Source organism: Triturus cristatus, chromosome 10, assembly GCF_964204655.1.
Source record: "Triturus cristatus chromosome 10, aTriCri1.1, whole genome shotgun sequence".
NCBI classification, from domain to species: domain Eukaryota; kingdom Metazoa; phylum Chordata; class Amphibia; order Caudata; family Salamandridae; genus Triturus; species Triturus cristatus.
The window spans coordinates 123,287,074-123,303,240 of NC_140593.1; the positions used below are offsets into that span (position 1 = coordinate 123,287,074).

General features: G+C 48.7%; 1 protein-coding gene across 1 annotated transcript in view; it reads left to right on the top strand.

Annotated features, from left to right (window-relative positions):
• TRIM71 (tripartite motif containing 71) overlaps positions 1-16,167 on the top strand; it is a 351,600-nt gene that overhangs the window by 230,609 nt on the left and 104,824 nt on the right. The window lies entirely within an intron of this gene.

Here is a 16,167-nt window from a genome sequence, read left to right on the forward strand (position 1 = left end):
ACAGAAGGAAACCTCTTCTTAAGATGCCAATAACAACAAAAAAACAGGCCATCTGGGGAATATGCATAGTACATTGATTAAAAGCTTGGTTTGCCCATGGGGGAAGGAGGGAGTAATTTCATTTGCACTCCCTTCTGCAGGTTTGGGAGGAAATCCATTTAGAGGAAAGCTGAATTTGAAAAGGATGCCATAAATGAGATAATTTAGCATTGCCCCCTTCTACTCCCCCCTCCAGTGGCACCCCTGCTGAATAGGGCCTGCTGGCCTCTGCTGCCTCGCCTGACAGTTGTGTTATTTAAGTGCTGCAGCCTGCAGTAGGGTTAGGCCCATTAGCAGAGGCAGAGGAAGTGCTTCTGTTATCTCGCACATCAAAGGCCTGCTGGGGTTTGGTGCTGCCGAGGGGGCGGGGTCAGCAGGGCAATACCCCCTTTGTCCCATTGAAACAAATTCTATAGGGGGGCTGCTTATGGTATGGGCCTGTTGGCAAGGCAATGAGCGTGCATTCAGCAGGAGACTACAAGGGGCGGTGTCTGCTGACCACCTACTACTGAAAAGGAATAATGCGCTCTGGGCAGCTAACAGGGTTCCCTGCTTAGCCCTGAGGGCCACCCTGGACTTCTGGTACTTCTCACTTCACTAGAGGGGACACCTCGCATTAGCAAATTGACACATTCAAGCGTTTCTTCCTTGTCGAGATTGGTGTTTTGTTAATCGATAATTTTTTTCTTTTTGCAATCACTTCCGTGTCCTTTTTTTTAACCATAAACTATACTTAAAGGGAATGCTAACGTCGCTTAAAACGTTTTATGCTTACAAAGCTTTTACCATCTCCTACTAGGATTCTCTGCTTACATCGAATTAATTCCTCTGCTAGTAGTTTACCTGATCATTTGTCTAGGAAGAGAGAGAGAGTTAAGGGTTTTAGAAAACCGGAACATTTGATTGATCGGGGATGATGAAATGAAATCTGAAACATGGGTGGCACAACGTATTACGATCAAAGTTTGCATTTGAAGAAATTTGCTCCGTGAGTAAGAGAATCTCACTTTGAAATCAGTAAATCAGTGCGAGGATTTTTCCCTGCAGACGCGCATGCCCTCTGGTTTGCTGTATTTTATTTGACCGTAATTTATGAAGTGTGGTTTTTCACAGATAACTATTATCTATATCACAGGTCTTTAGGATGACGAGGAGGGGCACAAGACAATCATAAGATACGGCCTTTGGCATCCGGAACCGCAAAGTATTGCATCAATTGTGCTTACATGCCCCGCCTCTACAATTTGGAGTTGCCTGAAGGAACTTTAACGCATTACACAGGAGGGAGTATGGCTTCGGGGACGTGCTAATATAATCAGTTTTAGAGTGACTGCATTTCTCAGACACCGCTATACCTATAATACATCCGAGCAGAGGGGACGTCCCATCGCAAAGCAACTCGTAAGTTGCAAACCAAATAGGCAGGAAACCAACAGCCGAGATAAGACTGTCGCGGTCACTGTTACTGATACGTTCCCCAGCGCTCCCAGTTGACCGTGGCAGTCTCGGATGTATAATAGGTCTAGCGGTGTTACTTATTGCACAAGCCTATCCCTCATCAAGTGGTGTTACCGCTCTTACTTCTAGGCTTTCGCGTGCTAAACTGAAGATAAACTACAGGATTTGCTTTAAACACCATCGCAACATAACCTGGCGGTGTTGGATATCACCATTGTGGGACGTGCCTTTTAGTCATTATTTGATTGTGGCCTTTATCCTTTATATAGACGGCTCTAATTCTTGATATAATAACATACCGGATGGGAAACGGCTCACTAGCAGGGAATCTTATGATCTTTCAGCTCATGGAAGTGTTTGAATCCACCATCATCTAGTGCCCTGGAGAAGTCCCGCACTAGGACGAAACGCGTCGGCTGTACTGTGTGTTGAGTCATTAGAACTGGACTCTGTGTTTTATCTACGTGAAATTAAAATGGAATAAAAAGAAAAAATTGAAGAACACTCTTTTCTGGATATGGACTTTATAACTGTCCTTATTGATCAAGTTCCATTGTGTGGTGCACCTGTGCTTTTCTTTTGGCTTGTTGTTTTTTAGGTTGAGCCTGGGTAGCGCATGCGCTGCGCGCCATGCTGTATTCAGTTATGAACTTGAAGCCCCGCCTACTCTCCGCCCATATTTTTTATTGGCTTGTCATTGTCCTTTGGAAACTGTGGTTTTTCATTGGTCAATAAGCTTAGTAGTCCCTTCCTAGTACTGCATTGTCTCATTTTGTAACATCCCATGAGGACACCACCTGTTAAATGTGTTATTCGGTAGGCTTTAATTACATCCTCCAAGCACTATTTGCTTAAATGATTTTCTCCTGCCTGCTGTTGACATGCTCTCTCCCATTGCTTTTTTTGTTGTTGTTGTCTTTTATCATAGCACGGCACACTCATACAGTGGCGAAACTGCCTTAGGTTTATTTGTGGCACTGATCGTGGCTGCATGTTTTTTTTTTTGTTTTTTTTTAGTTTTTATTAACTTTTTTTTTTAACTGCCCCATGCCACACTTTCACTTCAATGGCGGCCGTGCCCCGTTCCTTAGACGAGCCATGTGTAAGGAAAGGGGCGTGGCCGCCATTAAAGTGAAACCGCGGCATGAGGCGCTTTCACAAAAAAGCATTTGTTGGTTAAGTTGACAAATGCTTCTTTTTGCAAAAGTGTCCCATACAGTGCTTTCACTTTAATGGCGGCCACGCCCTTTTATTTAGACACGGCTTGTCTAAGGAAAAGGGCACGACTGACATTAAAATGTGAAAGTGCAGCAGGGGTGCTTTTACAAATAAACTTTTTGAATGCAATTGGTGTCACATTTACGAGAGTTTCGAGACCTATTGCATTGCAAATACTTGTCTTCTCTTGCACTGGGTCAAAGTCTGATGAGGGAAAAAAGTGCCTGTCCCCAAAAATGAGTGCCAACGGACTCCGCCTGCAACACGGCACAAATTAAGCACTGGACTGCTCAATTTTAATATTCTGTTTTTAATGGTTGAATGGTTTTAGTCTGCTTGATAAATGAAATTTTATGGTAGTCGATTTATATTACAAATGTGCAAATAAGTTTGTTGTGAGTATGACCATTAATGGAGATGCTTATTTTGTATGAAAACTACTTGTGTTTTGAAAAAATGAAGGACCAAACAAAGATGAAATGGGATTTAGATCTATACTTCCCATATTAACAAAATACCAGAGAATGAACTAGTGTGCACAAATAACCTTAGCTGTCACCTCAGATTTACCACAAACAGGAACTAGATTCATCAGTTTAGTCAAACTTAGTAAAGAAAAAACATTTTTTTTTCTGGAAACATGAGGGCCCGAGCCAAAGGGACTCAGAGAAGATGTGCCTCTGCTCCAAAACCGCATTCGCTGCTGATAAAAGGTACACACGTGCTAATGAGCAAGTTTAGAGTTTAATTCATTGGTCTAAAGGAGCAGCTAGCTCAACGTATAGGAGACATTATCAAGTCCTCTTTGATTACTCCCTGCATTGCTGATGACATGTGACTGTAGTTTGGGTGGTAGTCCATCGCTGGACCATCAACTGTGGAGTACATTAAAGCAATGAGAGAAAAGTAACACAGAGTGAAATATCAATACGAACCAGCCCACCTTGGTTCTCCCCAGCTCCCCACACACGAAATGTCAGAGTATCAGTGTACACCTTCCCCACCAATGGTTTCAGCAGATCCTAATTAATAGTAGAGGTTTAGCACAGTGCCAACATCTCATCTGTCTAGTGCAGAGTGGCAAGTTAGGTTACCGCACCTGTCCCATCCGGTCCTGCTGCCACATCTACATGTTCTAAGTCTTAAGTTCCAGAAGTCATGCAGTATGGTGTCCCAGTTGGCGGCAGTAGGTATCTTAGGGAACCCTAAAGTGTCTTTTCTGTGTAGTGCCATACTCTGTGCTTGAGCCTATACCAATAGCGACTAACTGCTGGTTTCCTGCTTGACTGCTGGTCTCTTCGTTTGTGGGACTACCGCCACCAGAATTCCTTCCTCCCCCAGGAGGGAGGAGCTCACAGCACCCACTGCTCTACAAGAGCGTGCCTGACCCATGCAGCGTGGGACGCGCTAACTGCTCGATTCCTGCTTGACTGCTGGTCTCTTTGTTTGTGGGACCACCGCCACCAGAATCCCTTGCTCCCCCAGGAGTGAGGAGCTCACAGCACCCACGCGCTTCAAGAGCGTGCCTGACCCATGCAGCGTGGGATGCGCCCGGGCAAGTCCCAGGCCAAGGGCGGACCCGTCTGGGCCTGTCAGAGACTTGAAGAGGCTGGGCTGGTCCACCCTACTAACATTTGAACAGTAAGCCTTTTGTTGTATACAACAGAAATAAAGCTCTAGTGTGTATACTGGTTGCCACGGACTGGTAACATGAGCAAATGGAAGGCGGGAGTGGGCACGGGGGTTGTGGGTCCACTTGACGCTTTTCTCTCTAGGGCAGAATCTGCATTAATGCACGAGATCCAGTTAACCGAGCGTAGGCTATTGCTTGAACCACAAACTTCTCTTGGCACTCTTAGCACTAACCAATCTTCATTCCAACCACCGCTAAAGCACACGAATGATATCGCACTGCATTCCAGCCAGTCTTCCACGGCACAGTTCGATCTATCGCCACCTACTTCATCTAGCCTGCTCTGTTCCCCAAGCATCTCTATGGTCACTACTGGACTAATGGACCTCCGCAAGGCCTACCAGTGCTAGGGGTTCGCCCTTCTCTGCACAAAAGTCCTCAGACCAGAAAATAGAAGTTGGCACAGAAGCTGAAATAGTAAAAAGATATTTTATTAACCTCATGAGGTGGAACTACATTCACACAACACCCTTCGGTGGTGTATGAAGTAGCACAAGGAGTAGAAGAACCATGGGAGCTCAAAAGTAGGTGATACAAGCACACATAGGAGAGTTACATACATAAATGGTCATACAAAGAATGCACAGTCAACAGTAAAGGAGGAGCCAGCAGTTGCTGACTTTGGTAAAAACAACCTGACAGTTACAGACTAGAGCAGGTGCATGGGCAGCTACAGAGGCTAAGTATAGCCAGTTCTTTGAGCAAAGCACAAGGGCAAGCAACAGTGAAGAAGGAAAAAGCACATGGTTGACAAAATGGCTGCCGGAAACGAGATGGTTTCAGCTAAATGCTAACAGCGATCCCTCCCAAATTTCCACAGACGACCCTTTTAGCATTAGCTGAGGACATCTATCATCTAGAAGAGTCTAGGTATACATCATGTATGTCGATTCTCATCATTTCATCAATCTCTTTATCTAGTACACGCTGGGCATTCATTTGCTTAACATCACGTCTGGTAGGTGTACAAGCAGTGATACAGATGGAGCAAAGCATTGGACCACATTGTATACATAGGTAGCATGTCAGTAGAATTGCAAGTAATATGCACAGCACTGTTAATAGTTTCCAGCCCCAGGTAGAGACCAATGTCCAAAACCAACTGGCCAAAGTCCACGTGCCAGTATCTGGGTGAATCTCAGCAGCTATTCTGTGTAGCTTGGATTTGCATAAAAAACTGAAGGGGCATGATCTGGAATGTACACGCAACAACTACTTCCGATGATGTGACATGCACCACCTCGATCAGCCAGAACCACGTCCAGGACCATACAGTTTTGGAGCGCCACAATCCTCACAATCTGTAGTTCCTCTGTGATGTTTCCAAGTGCCATAGCTGTCTGGTTGGTCACTGCTTCCACGACACAAGTTAATCGTCTGATTTTCCTGCTGTTCAAGGCAGCACCAACAAAAAAGAACAGCCCCAAATTAAAGTCAGCATATTGCTGCAGTGCGGAGTCAGTCTGATCCACCTCATCATTACACTAATAGATCCCCCCCCCCTCATTGCAGCTCAGTTTTTCACTAACCCAGGACGGTTGCTCAACAAGTCTCTTTCAGCAATGGGGTCGTAGCGGATATCGAGATGTACCAGGGATCGTATGGTCTGGGAAGACTTCCTCAGGTGATATGGCTTGGCCTCTCTCTGTGTCCAGGATGTCTCGATGGTCGGCAAGTGCAGCAGGTTCCACCAAGGCAGATGGCACCTTTTTGCAGTGCGTGGAGTGCACCCAGTTTTTCCGATTGGTCACTCGGACTGCAGTTCTCGTAGCGAGAAGGACTTGCTCCGGGCTGCACCACCTAGGCTCCAAGCTGCTTGATCTCTGGAAGACCTTGACCATCACATGGTCACTGGGCCGCAGCTCGTGGCCTTCACCTTTCGACCTGTCAGGAAGAGCTTCTCGAACCTGTTGATGAATAGAAAGCAGACTGTCAGCCAACTGCGATAGATAATCGTTCATCATAACACAAGGTACATCATGTATATTGCAGATTTGGGGGTCTTTTGGGGGACCACCCAAAGGTGCAGGGTCCACCCTTCGTCCACGGGTCCGGGATACAAACTGAGACCAACACTGGAGCGCCGAGAGAAAGGATATTTATTACAATCTCATGAGATGGAGAGAGAGCATCGGCAACAGACACCCGCAGCTTGTCTGAGGAGGCAATCTCCTGAGTGCTTTGCTTCTGCACCTTATTTACCCTTCATCCCCACCCTGTGCGTGCTAGGTGAACAATTAAAAACCCCAATAATTTACAAACTAGCAATGGTCAGTTATGATACAATCAGCAAGTGGTGGCTGTTTGGCCCCTGCAGGGCATAGGTGAAAAAGGCATGATTATATGTCAAACAAAGGTTAATCTGATAAGTCCACAGATGGTAGCGGTGAGGCCCCTGCAGGGTGTAGGCGAAAAGCATGTTTATACGACAAGTAAAGTTCGATCAGATAAGTCCGCAGATGGTAGTTGTTGGACCCTTGCAGGGCACAGGGAGAGAAATGATTACACAGCAAGCAGAGGTCAATCTGATAGGCCTGCAGATGGTAGCTGTTGGACACCTGCAGGGCATAGTGTGCAGGGTGAGGACGATAAACATTTGGGAAACTCCCTGTCCGACTGGTTGAGCATGGGCTGGTCAGTTTGTGGCAGGTCAAAGCACGAACAGGGTGTGAGCGTCCGTGCAGGAATGTGGGAGGCCAAAAGTGGAGCTCCAGAGTAATCGTGAAAGAGAGAGGTCAGTCATGAAGGGTATAGCACAAAATGGCGGAGTGAATGGCAAGATAACAGACCTACTTTTCCACAGTCCCTCCTTTTGCCATAAGCGAAACCATATTTTTTTTTTAAGTCAATTACAATGTTCATCAATAGATGTGTCTCATGTTCAGTCCTTATTTTATCGTTCTTGACCTGTGCATTTACGGGGACTGACTTGATAGTATTTGCGCAGAGGCCACAGAGTGGAGGAGCACATTGAAGGCAAAGACAGCAAAAGAGAACCAGGGCAAGAGGTATCAGGATGATCATTAGAATCTTCCATCCCCATGTCAGCAGAAGTTGCCATATCCAAGAACCAAGGGACCATGGGTCTGTATCTTGATGGAGGTCAGAGGCTATTCGATGGAGTGCGGAAATAGCCTCGCAGACAGATGATGAATGATCCGGAACATACACGCAACAGCTGGTGCCGATGATGCGACATGCTCCTCCGCGGTCAGCTAGGATGACATCAAGGACCATGCAATTTTTGTAGAGTGACGAGGCGTACCGCTTGGAGCTCCGCAGTGTTGGCTAAAATACCAGCTGTGATGTTGACGGTGGCTTCCATGACTATGGTGAGGTGGCGAATGGCTCCGCTGTTTGTCATTGGTCCCCAGAAGGGAAGGATGCCCTTCATGGCATCCAGGAATTGTTGAGCGGTTGTCTGTTTGTTCACCCATATCGTTGCTGCGGCAGGCACGATGATGATGAAGAGGAGAAGCAATGTAGACCGGGGTAAGGAGGAAAGCTACGCAACATGTGCCTCCCCAGTTCTCGTGAAGCCAAGTGTAGGCCTTTGTTCCACACACGAAGTAGGTGTTTGGGGAGGCAACAAGGGTCGGTGGAGATGTCTTATTCAAAGTTGTTGTCACGACACAAGAGCTGTCCCCAACGTACTCGATACCTAAGCCTCTGATACACATTAGTCCAGGAATGCGAACAACAGCTAGCGGTGGGGTCCGCTTGGCGGGTGTCCTTGCTTTGAAGCTGGAGAAGCGTATTCTACTGGTAGTCGAATACCAGCATTTCTTCCTTCTCATCCTCAGACATGCATGTAGAATTGTTCTTTGGACAAACCGCATTGCCCGTTTTGTTCTGCCAGAACTCATCTTGCAATTGTTGGAGAGTCAGGGATGTCGGTAAGATCGCTGGACCGATGGGTGCCCATGATGAGCAACATCCAGGCAGCGCAAGAGGCGTGTATAGAGTAAGAGTAAGGGAGGAAGGCAATGTTATTCTCCCTGGAGTGAGGCAGGAGACTACAGACCCAACAGTTCGTTTTATTCAATACCTCATGTTGATTCAACATTTGGATGAAGGTGTTGTTACAAAACTCTTGTCGCCTATTTTGGAGATAAGGGGACAAGGAGACCTGGGAATGTTCAGGAGTCGTGGCATCAGTGGGCAATATGGTATATTTGGCTGGTGCCCCTTCCTCTAGGATCCAGAAGAGGATGCCAAAGATAATCGTGAGGAGGAGAACTGTCCTCAAAGCTATTGACCTGTTATTATGCAGTTTGTTACATAGTGCTATCTTCTTGTTGGAAACTTCCATGGTTTCTTTGTTTGTCATAATCAGTCTTCTTTTTGGCTGTACAGCTGTTGGAGAGAAAAGGTGAGCCCTACGCGTCGCTGGTGGTTGCTTCTCCTGGCTAGGATTCTCAGTACCCCGCTACCTGGAGTACCAATCCAGATAATAATACCGCCCTGCGACTTTTGGCTCACCTCTCCTGTCCGGTCGCTGGAGCTCCAGAGGCCGTGCGTGGGCGTTGGTTGTATCTTTCTTTAGTTGGCACGGTGTTATCTTTGAATAATTCCAGTTCTGGTTCTGGGAGACCACACACAGGGGGGTCGCACGTTAGAACTTCCTTGTAGGTGGACAAGGTAGGATCAGTTTGAGTGATGCTGGGGATCTTCCGGCAGCGCACAGCATAGATCCAGGATTTCTTGCCTTCCACTCGCAGGGCCGTTCTAGTGGTCAGAAGGACTAGCAGGGGACCTTTCCACCGGGGTTCCAGCGTCTTCTTTCGAGCAAAGTTTTTTACCATAACGAAGTGGCCCGGTCGGATGGCATGTCCCGGCCCGGTGGATCGATCAGTCAATGCTTCCTGGACCTGCTGATGAATGGAAGACAAAGTTCGTGTAAGTACGGACAAATAATCACTCAACAATTCACAAGCTGAATCAGATAATGTGGTAGCAGGGGGTGTGCCCCAGATGTTCATTGGGCGTCCAAAGACCACCTCATACGGAGTCAATGAGGTGCGGGAATGCGGGACAGATCTTATTGATAGAAGGGCCAGTGGTAGCGCATCTGGCCATTTTAGCCCCGTAGTTTCTACTATTTTGGCTAGTTTGGATTTGATTGTGGCATTGTATCTTTCCACTAGGCCTGCTGATTGGGGGTGGAAGACTGCATGAAATTTTTGTCGAACCCCTAATCCTGATAGTATATGCTTGACTATTTCTCCAATGAAATGACTCCCACTGTCACTCCATAGGACTCGGCAAAGGCCGTAGCGGGGAAAGAATTCCTTCAGCAATATCTTGGCGGTGATTAGGGCAGTGTTGTCTCTAACCGGATAAGCCTCCACCCATTTGCTGAACACGCAAACAACCACCAAAACATATTTAAGGTTGATGCATCCTTCCATTTGGATATAATCCATTTGCAGCACTTCAAAAGGTGATGTGGGGATGGCATATCCTGCCCGAGGTACCAGAGTCCCTTTACCTACATTGTAGCGGAGACAAACCAAACACTGTTGGACCAGCCTGGAGGCGGTAGACAGGAGTTGGTGGTTATCCCACCCTTCCTGTAATATTTTAGTCATGGTGGCAGCATTGGTGTGTGCTGGCAAATGAGTCATGTTCAACAATGGGAGGAGATAAGCATTCGGCAATTTCCAAAGTTTTGCATCTTTTGGATCGCCAACAATTTCTGCATCAAGCATGCCCTCCTTCTCCCAATTTTGAAGTTCTTCAGAGGTGGCAGTGGACTGGATGTCCCGGATCTGTTGTCTAACATCATGCCACTTCTCTGCTTGGGATTTTACTATGTACATAGGTGTATGTATTCTTTCCTGTACTGTAACCCGGGCTGTCTCATCAGCAAAGGCATTTCCTAATCCTATTTCGCCTGTGAACTTCTTGTGTGCATTGCATTTAACAATAGCTAATGTTCTGGGTAGTGTCAATGCTTGGAGCAATGCAGTGACTAAGTCACCATGCTGAATGGGCGTCCCATGTGACGTTAAGAACCCTCTCTCCTTCCAAAGGATACCAAAACTGTGGGCCACTCCAAAGGAGTACTGGCTGTCGGTATAGATGGTGACAGCGAGATCCTGGCTAAGGATACAAGCGCGGGTAAGAGCTATAAGTTCTGCGGCATGGGTCAATTTCTGAGGTATGCGTGCAGTCTCAACAATGGTAGTGGTAGTGGTGATGGCATAGGCAGCAGATTTGGTACCGTTTGATAGTTTAATACAAGATCCGTCCACCCACAATTGCCCATCCTGTTCCGTGAGAGTGGTGTCTTTTAAGTCTACCCGTCCCTTAGTCTGTTCTTCTTTTCGAAAGAGGCAGTCATGTGGAATGTCTGGGATGTCAGGATCTGGTGTGGGCAGGAGTGTGGCAGGATTCAAGGTCGCACATCTCTTTAGCGTGATATGGGGTGCTAACAGCGTAAGTTCGTATCCTGTTAGTCGTGCACTAGTGAGGTGTTGTGTCTTTGTCTGATTCAGTAATATGTCGACTGCGTGTGGAACTAATACCGTCAATCTAGTTCCCAACACAATCCCTTCACTTTGTCGGATAGAGACGGCCGCTGCTGCAACCGCTCTAAGGCAAGAGGGCAGACCTCGGGCCACAGTGTCTAGGGTGGCCGAAAAGTAAGCGCATGGGTGTTGTTTGGTGCCGTGAATTTGGGTCAGGACTGAGAGAGCACATCCTGAGCGCTCATGGGTGTAGAGGCAGAAGGGTTTAGAGCAGTGTTTCCCAAACTGCGGACCCCCTAGGAATGTGTCAGGGACCCCCAGGGGTCCCTGACACATTCCTAGGGGGTCCACAGGCAGCAGTTTTAAAAGCACTGCAAAGTATCTTGTTTAATTAGCAGTTTTCAAAGAACAATAAAAGTGTCAAGATAACGCCAGAGATTAATGTTCCTGCTGGAGAGAGATGAGAGTTTTGTCCAGTGGCAGCTTTGACTTATCTAATGTAGCACAGAGGGTTAATATGTCTACTGCAAAGAACGTGCACCATGCATTTTAAAAAACAGTATTTTATATGCATTAGTCAGTGGGTTACTACTTTTGTCAGAGATTCTTTTGTTACTGTGCAGTTCATAAGTGACAATCGTAATCTAGCACAGTGACCTATAAACTGTCATCAAACAGCTGCTTGCAAACTGCAAGGTACAAGTTAGTGAGTTACGTTTTTTCCCAGTCTTTCATTATCCTGATGCTGCTAACAAAGTTTATTTGGGTGGAAATTAGGCCTGGGCAAAAATTTCGTTCCGTTTGCGGAAATTGCGATAATTTGACATTTTCGCGTTCTGCGGAGAGCGCGAAAATGTCAAAATTTCCGCTCTCCGCAGCTTGGCGATAATTTGTTTCTTGCTCGCGCTATAAAATAATACATTCTCGCACGCGCGCGCGATCGCCTTACCTGAATCCCTGCGTTCGCCGACAAGTTTTGCAGCGTGAATCTTTCTGGATTCACTATGCTGTGCATTATTCCGCGATCTTGTGGTTGGGTCCGGATTCGTAGTCTTTTCTTTGGTTTTTTTTTTTTGTTGCCCAGGTGGGCGGCGACGACCACCATTTGGTGCACCTTCCGTGACGTCGTCGTGCTTCCTGCGGAAGTCCCACCTTTGGGGCGCCATCTTCAGATTCTTTTTTCCGCCGTTGGGTCTGGATCGTCATCGAGAAGCTCCAGAGTTACAACCGAAGGAAGAAGAAAAGCGAGTTTCGTCGAAAAATACTACGGAGATATCACATGAAAGGAAGATATTTCATCAGGAGCGCGAAGAAAGGAGGTTCAGCGCCCTTTTCTTCGACGACCTTGGAGAATGCGCACTCAGAGGCCCTGAGCGCAATGGACAAGACGCCATTCAAGTTCTGCCCAAATTGCCACCACAAGTTCGCGCAGAAGGACCAGCATCCAGTCTGCAACCTCTGCCTGCCAGTCGAGCACCAGAGTAAGGACTGCAACGCCTGCTCAGCCTTCGCGCCGAAGACGCTCCGGGTGAGGGAGCGGCAGAGAAGAGCCAACGCCAGCATGGATGGCAAGGGTAAGGCCCCGTCTCTCTATGATCTGGGCCTCTCCACGGACGATGAGGACAACATCGCCGAGACAGCCGAAAACTTCACGGTCGTAGAGACCGACAAGAAAAAAGAAGACGAGGTAAGAGAATCGTCGAGCGCAAAACAGAAAATACCTCAAACACGAGGGTGACTCGAAAAAATCAGAGTCAAAGTCCACGAAGGGAGCCCCGGCGCCGAAAACTTCGACGACCAAAGGGGGAACCATGGACAAGAGGCCGAGCGGATCCTTCGAAAAGGACTCCCTGGTGCCGAAAGACGCCGAAAAGCAAGGGTCGTCGAGGACAACCCAGGAATCAGGGCGATCGACGCAGAAAGAACGGTCGACGTCGACGCAAGTTTCGGCGAAAAGACCCGCGGTCGACGCCGAAAGCATCTCCGAGATGGAGAAAAAGAAGAGGCGGCTCGAGGCCGAAATGGAGAACATCCTTCAAAGGAAGAAGGAGTTGGACGCCAAGATGAAGGAATTCAAGATTCCAACGGTTTCATCGACGGACGTCGTCGAGGTCGAATTCGACACCGAGGGCCTAACGAGGGATCTCGAAGAGGAAGACGAGACCTATTATGACGAGGAAGCCGAGGAAGAAGACCAACAGTCGGTCTACGGCTCGGCACCATCTACCAGCCACGAGATCGAATGGCATGAAATCGACAACGAAAACCCGGAGGAGCCCGTGGACACGTACTCTTCGAGGCCTTCGCCGCCCGACGACATCGGGGTGTACAATATGGTGGTCAGGAGCGCAGCGACAGCCTTCGGCGTCAAACTCGACGAAGAGAAGCCGAAAGCCGATTTTCTCCTCGAGACCCTGCTCCCCATCCAGACGAGGAGCCAGTTCCTCCCCATGCTACAAAGTGTGATGAATAAGGGGAGAGAAGCCTTCAAGGAACCAGCGACCTGCCGGTCGATCACGCCCAGGACTGAGAAGAAGTATAAGCACTCTTCCCTGGACCCCCCTTACATCAAAGGTAGCGTGACCGCCGACTCCATCATAGCTTCCACGGCCAGGATAAGGGCCAACGTACCAGCAACCTCGGGCCCACCACCTGATAAAGAGAGCAGGAGGATAGACCTCACAGGAAGAAAGGTCGAGAGGAGCGCTGCAATGCACTGGCGCATGGCGAATTCCAATGCACTCCTCAATAGACACCAGTACCAGCACTGGGACGAGATGGGGGAGCTAGTAAAGCACCTCCCCGAAGAATACCGCCAGAGAGCGTCACACCTGGTAGATGAAGGCAAAAACATCGCCAACTCCTGTATAAAGACGGCGTTGGACGGGGCAGAGACTTCAGCAAGACTCATGGCCATAGGGGTCACCGAGAGAAGGCATGCATGGCTAAGAATCTCGGGATTCAAACCGGAGGTGCAGAACAACATCCTTAGCACCCCCTTCAACGGAGAGACACTGTTCGGAGCAACAGTTGACGAGAAGCTCACCCAGCTGAAAAAAGAAAACGAAACGGCGAGGTCCATGGGGGCCCTACAGCTGAGGGGAATGAGGCGAGGCAATCCCTCGAGGATACCCTACGGTAGGGGAGGAAACCAGCAGGGGGCGTCGCACCAGACGTTCCAGCAGGGTCAGCAGGGTGAAGGTCACGGACAAGGTCAGCAGAAGCAAAACTGGCAGTACCAACCTCTGGGCCAGTCCTTTCGCGGGAGAGGGAACAGACGCGGCCAGAGAAGGAGAGGGGGGGACCAGCCCTCATCAAAGTGACTCAGCACGCAAGAGGACGCCTACCCTCGACATGCCCCCAAGGGTGAGGCGCAAAACAGAACATCAAGTGGGAGAGAAGGATCAAAAGCCTACGAGCATACAACACCAGTCGGCGGAAGGCTGAGGTTCTACCTTCACGAGTGGCGGCGTATAACCACAGACAAGTGGATACTAAACATCATGCAGTACGGATACTGCGTAGATTTGGAGAAAAAACCGCCAAACAGGAAGCCCAAGGGAAGGCAAAGATCGGATCAGGAACTGACCCTACTCAGAGAAGAAACACGGAAACTTCTAGAAAAGAGAGCCATAGAGGCAGTGCCGTTCAGAGAACGCAACAAGGGGGTCTACTCAAACTACTTCGTGGTCCCGAAAGTAGACGGAAACCTCAGACCCATCCTGGACCTGCGATACCTAAACAAGTTCATCAGAACACAAAGGTTCAAAATGACTTCGCTGCAGGAGGTACTGCCCCAAATAAGACACGGGGACTTCATGGTCACCGTGGACCTCAGGGATGCCTACCTGCACATCCCAATAAACAGAAGACACAAGGGACTTCTAAGGTTCAACATCGAACAGGAACACTACCAGTTCACAACCCTGGCCTTCGGATTAAAATCGGCGCCAAGGGTTTTTACAAAATGCCTGTCGGCGGTCGCGGCCCACCTACGAAGGCAAGGGATACACGTCTACCCCTACTTAGACGACTGGCTGGTCAAGGCAAACTCACGCGAGAAGTGCGAGAGGCACGCAAAACGCGTAACAGACACTCTCACGAACCTGGGGTTCTCAATTCACTGGGGGAAGTCGTCGCTGGAACCGGAGCAGGTGAAGATTTTCCTGGGGGCAAAAATCAACTCCCTGAACAGTACAGTGGTGCCCAGCGACAAGAGGACAGATGCCCTACTGAAGGAGACGCGGCTCTACCAGAAGGGGCGAGCTCTGACAGTGAGGTCTGTGAGCAAGATGATGGGGATGATGGCGTTGTGTATCCAGCTGGTGCCGAATGTACGCCTACACATGAGACCATTCCAGGAATGGCTACAACAGCAATGGTCACAAGCAAACGGAAGTTGGGAGGATCTAGTGGTTGTTACGCACGCAGTGCAGGAGGAGATAACTTGGTGGAACAGAGACAACATGACAGCAGGGAGAAGCCTGACACCACCAAACCCAACAATGACCATTACCACGGACGCATCGCAGAAGGGATGGGGAGCACACATGGACAACCTCAGAGTGAGGGGTCTGTGGGCTCCAGCAGATGCGGTTCGCCATATCAATTACCTCGAGTTGAAGACAATCCTGCTAGCCCTGAAGGCTTTCCAGAGACACCTGTACAACCAGAGGGTGTTGGTTCAAACAGACAACACCACAGCAATGTTCTACATCAACAAACAAGGGGGGACACAGTCGTTCCCTCTCTCCTCTCTGGCTCAGGAGATTTGGAGATGGGCCATACCTCTCAGGATAGATCTACTGGCTATTCACCTACCGGGGAAGGACAATGTGGAGGCAGACTGGCTAAGCAGGCAGACCTCGGCATCGCACGAGTGGGAGCTCAATGGCCAGGAAACGGAGAAGCTTTTCCGGAGATGGGGAACTCCCACAATAGACCTATTTGCAACACGCCAAAATGCAAAATGCCAAAGCTTCGCGTCCAGGCAACCAGATCAGCAGTCCCAGGGAAATGCCCTATGGATAAGCTGGTCGAGGACATTTGCCTACGCCTTTCCACCGATACCCCTGTTGCACAGAGTGCTCGACAAGTGCAGAACCAGCAACATGACTCTGATCCTAGTGGCTCCGCAGTGGGCAAGGCAGACATGGTTCTCACAAATTCAAGAAATGGCACAAGGCAATCCATACAGGTTCGAGAAGAGAAAAGACCTGCTCTCAATGCAAAAAGGAGAGGTCCTGCACCCAGAGCCCCTCAACCAGGCGGCATGGCTCCTGAAGA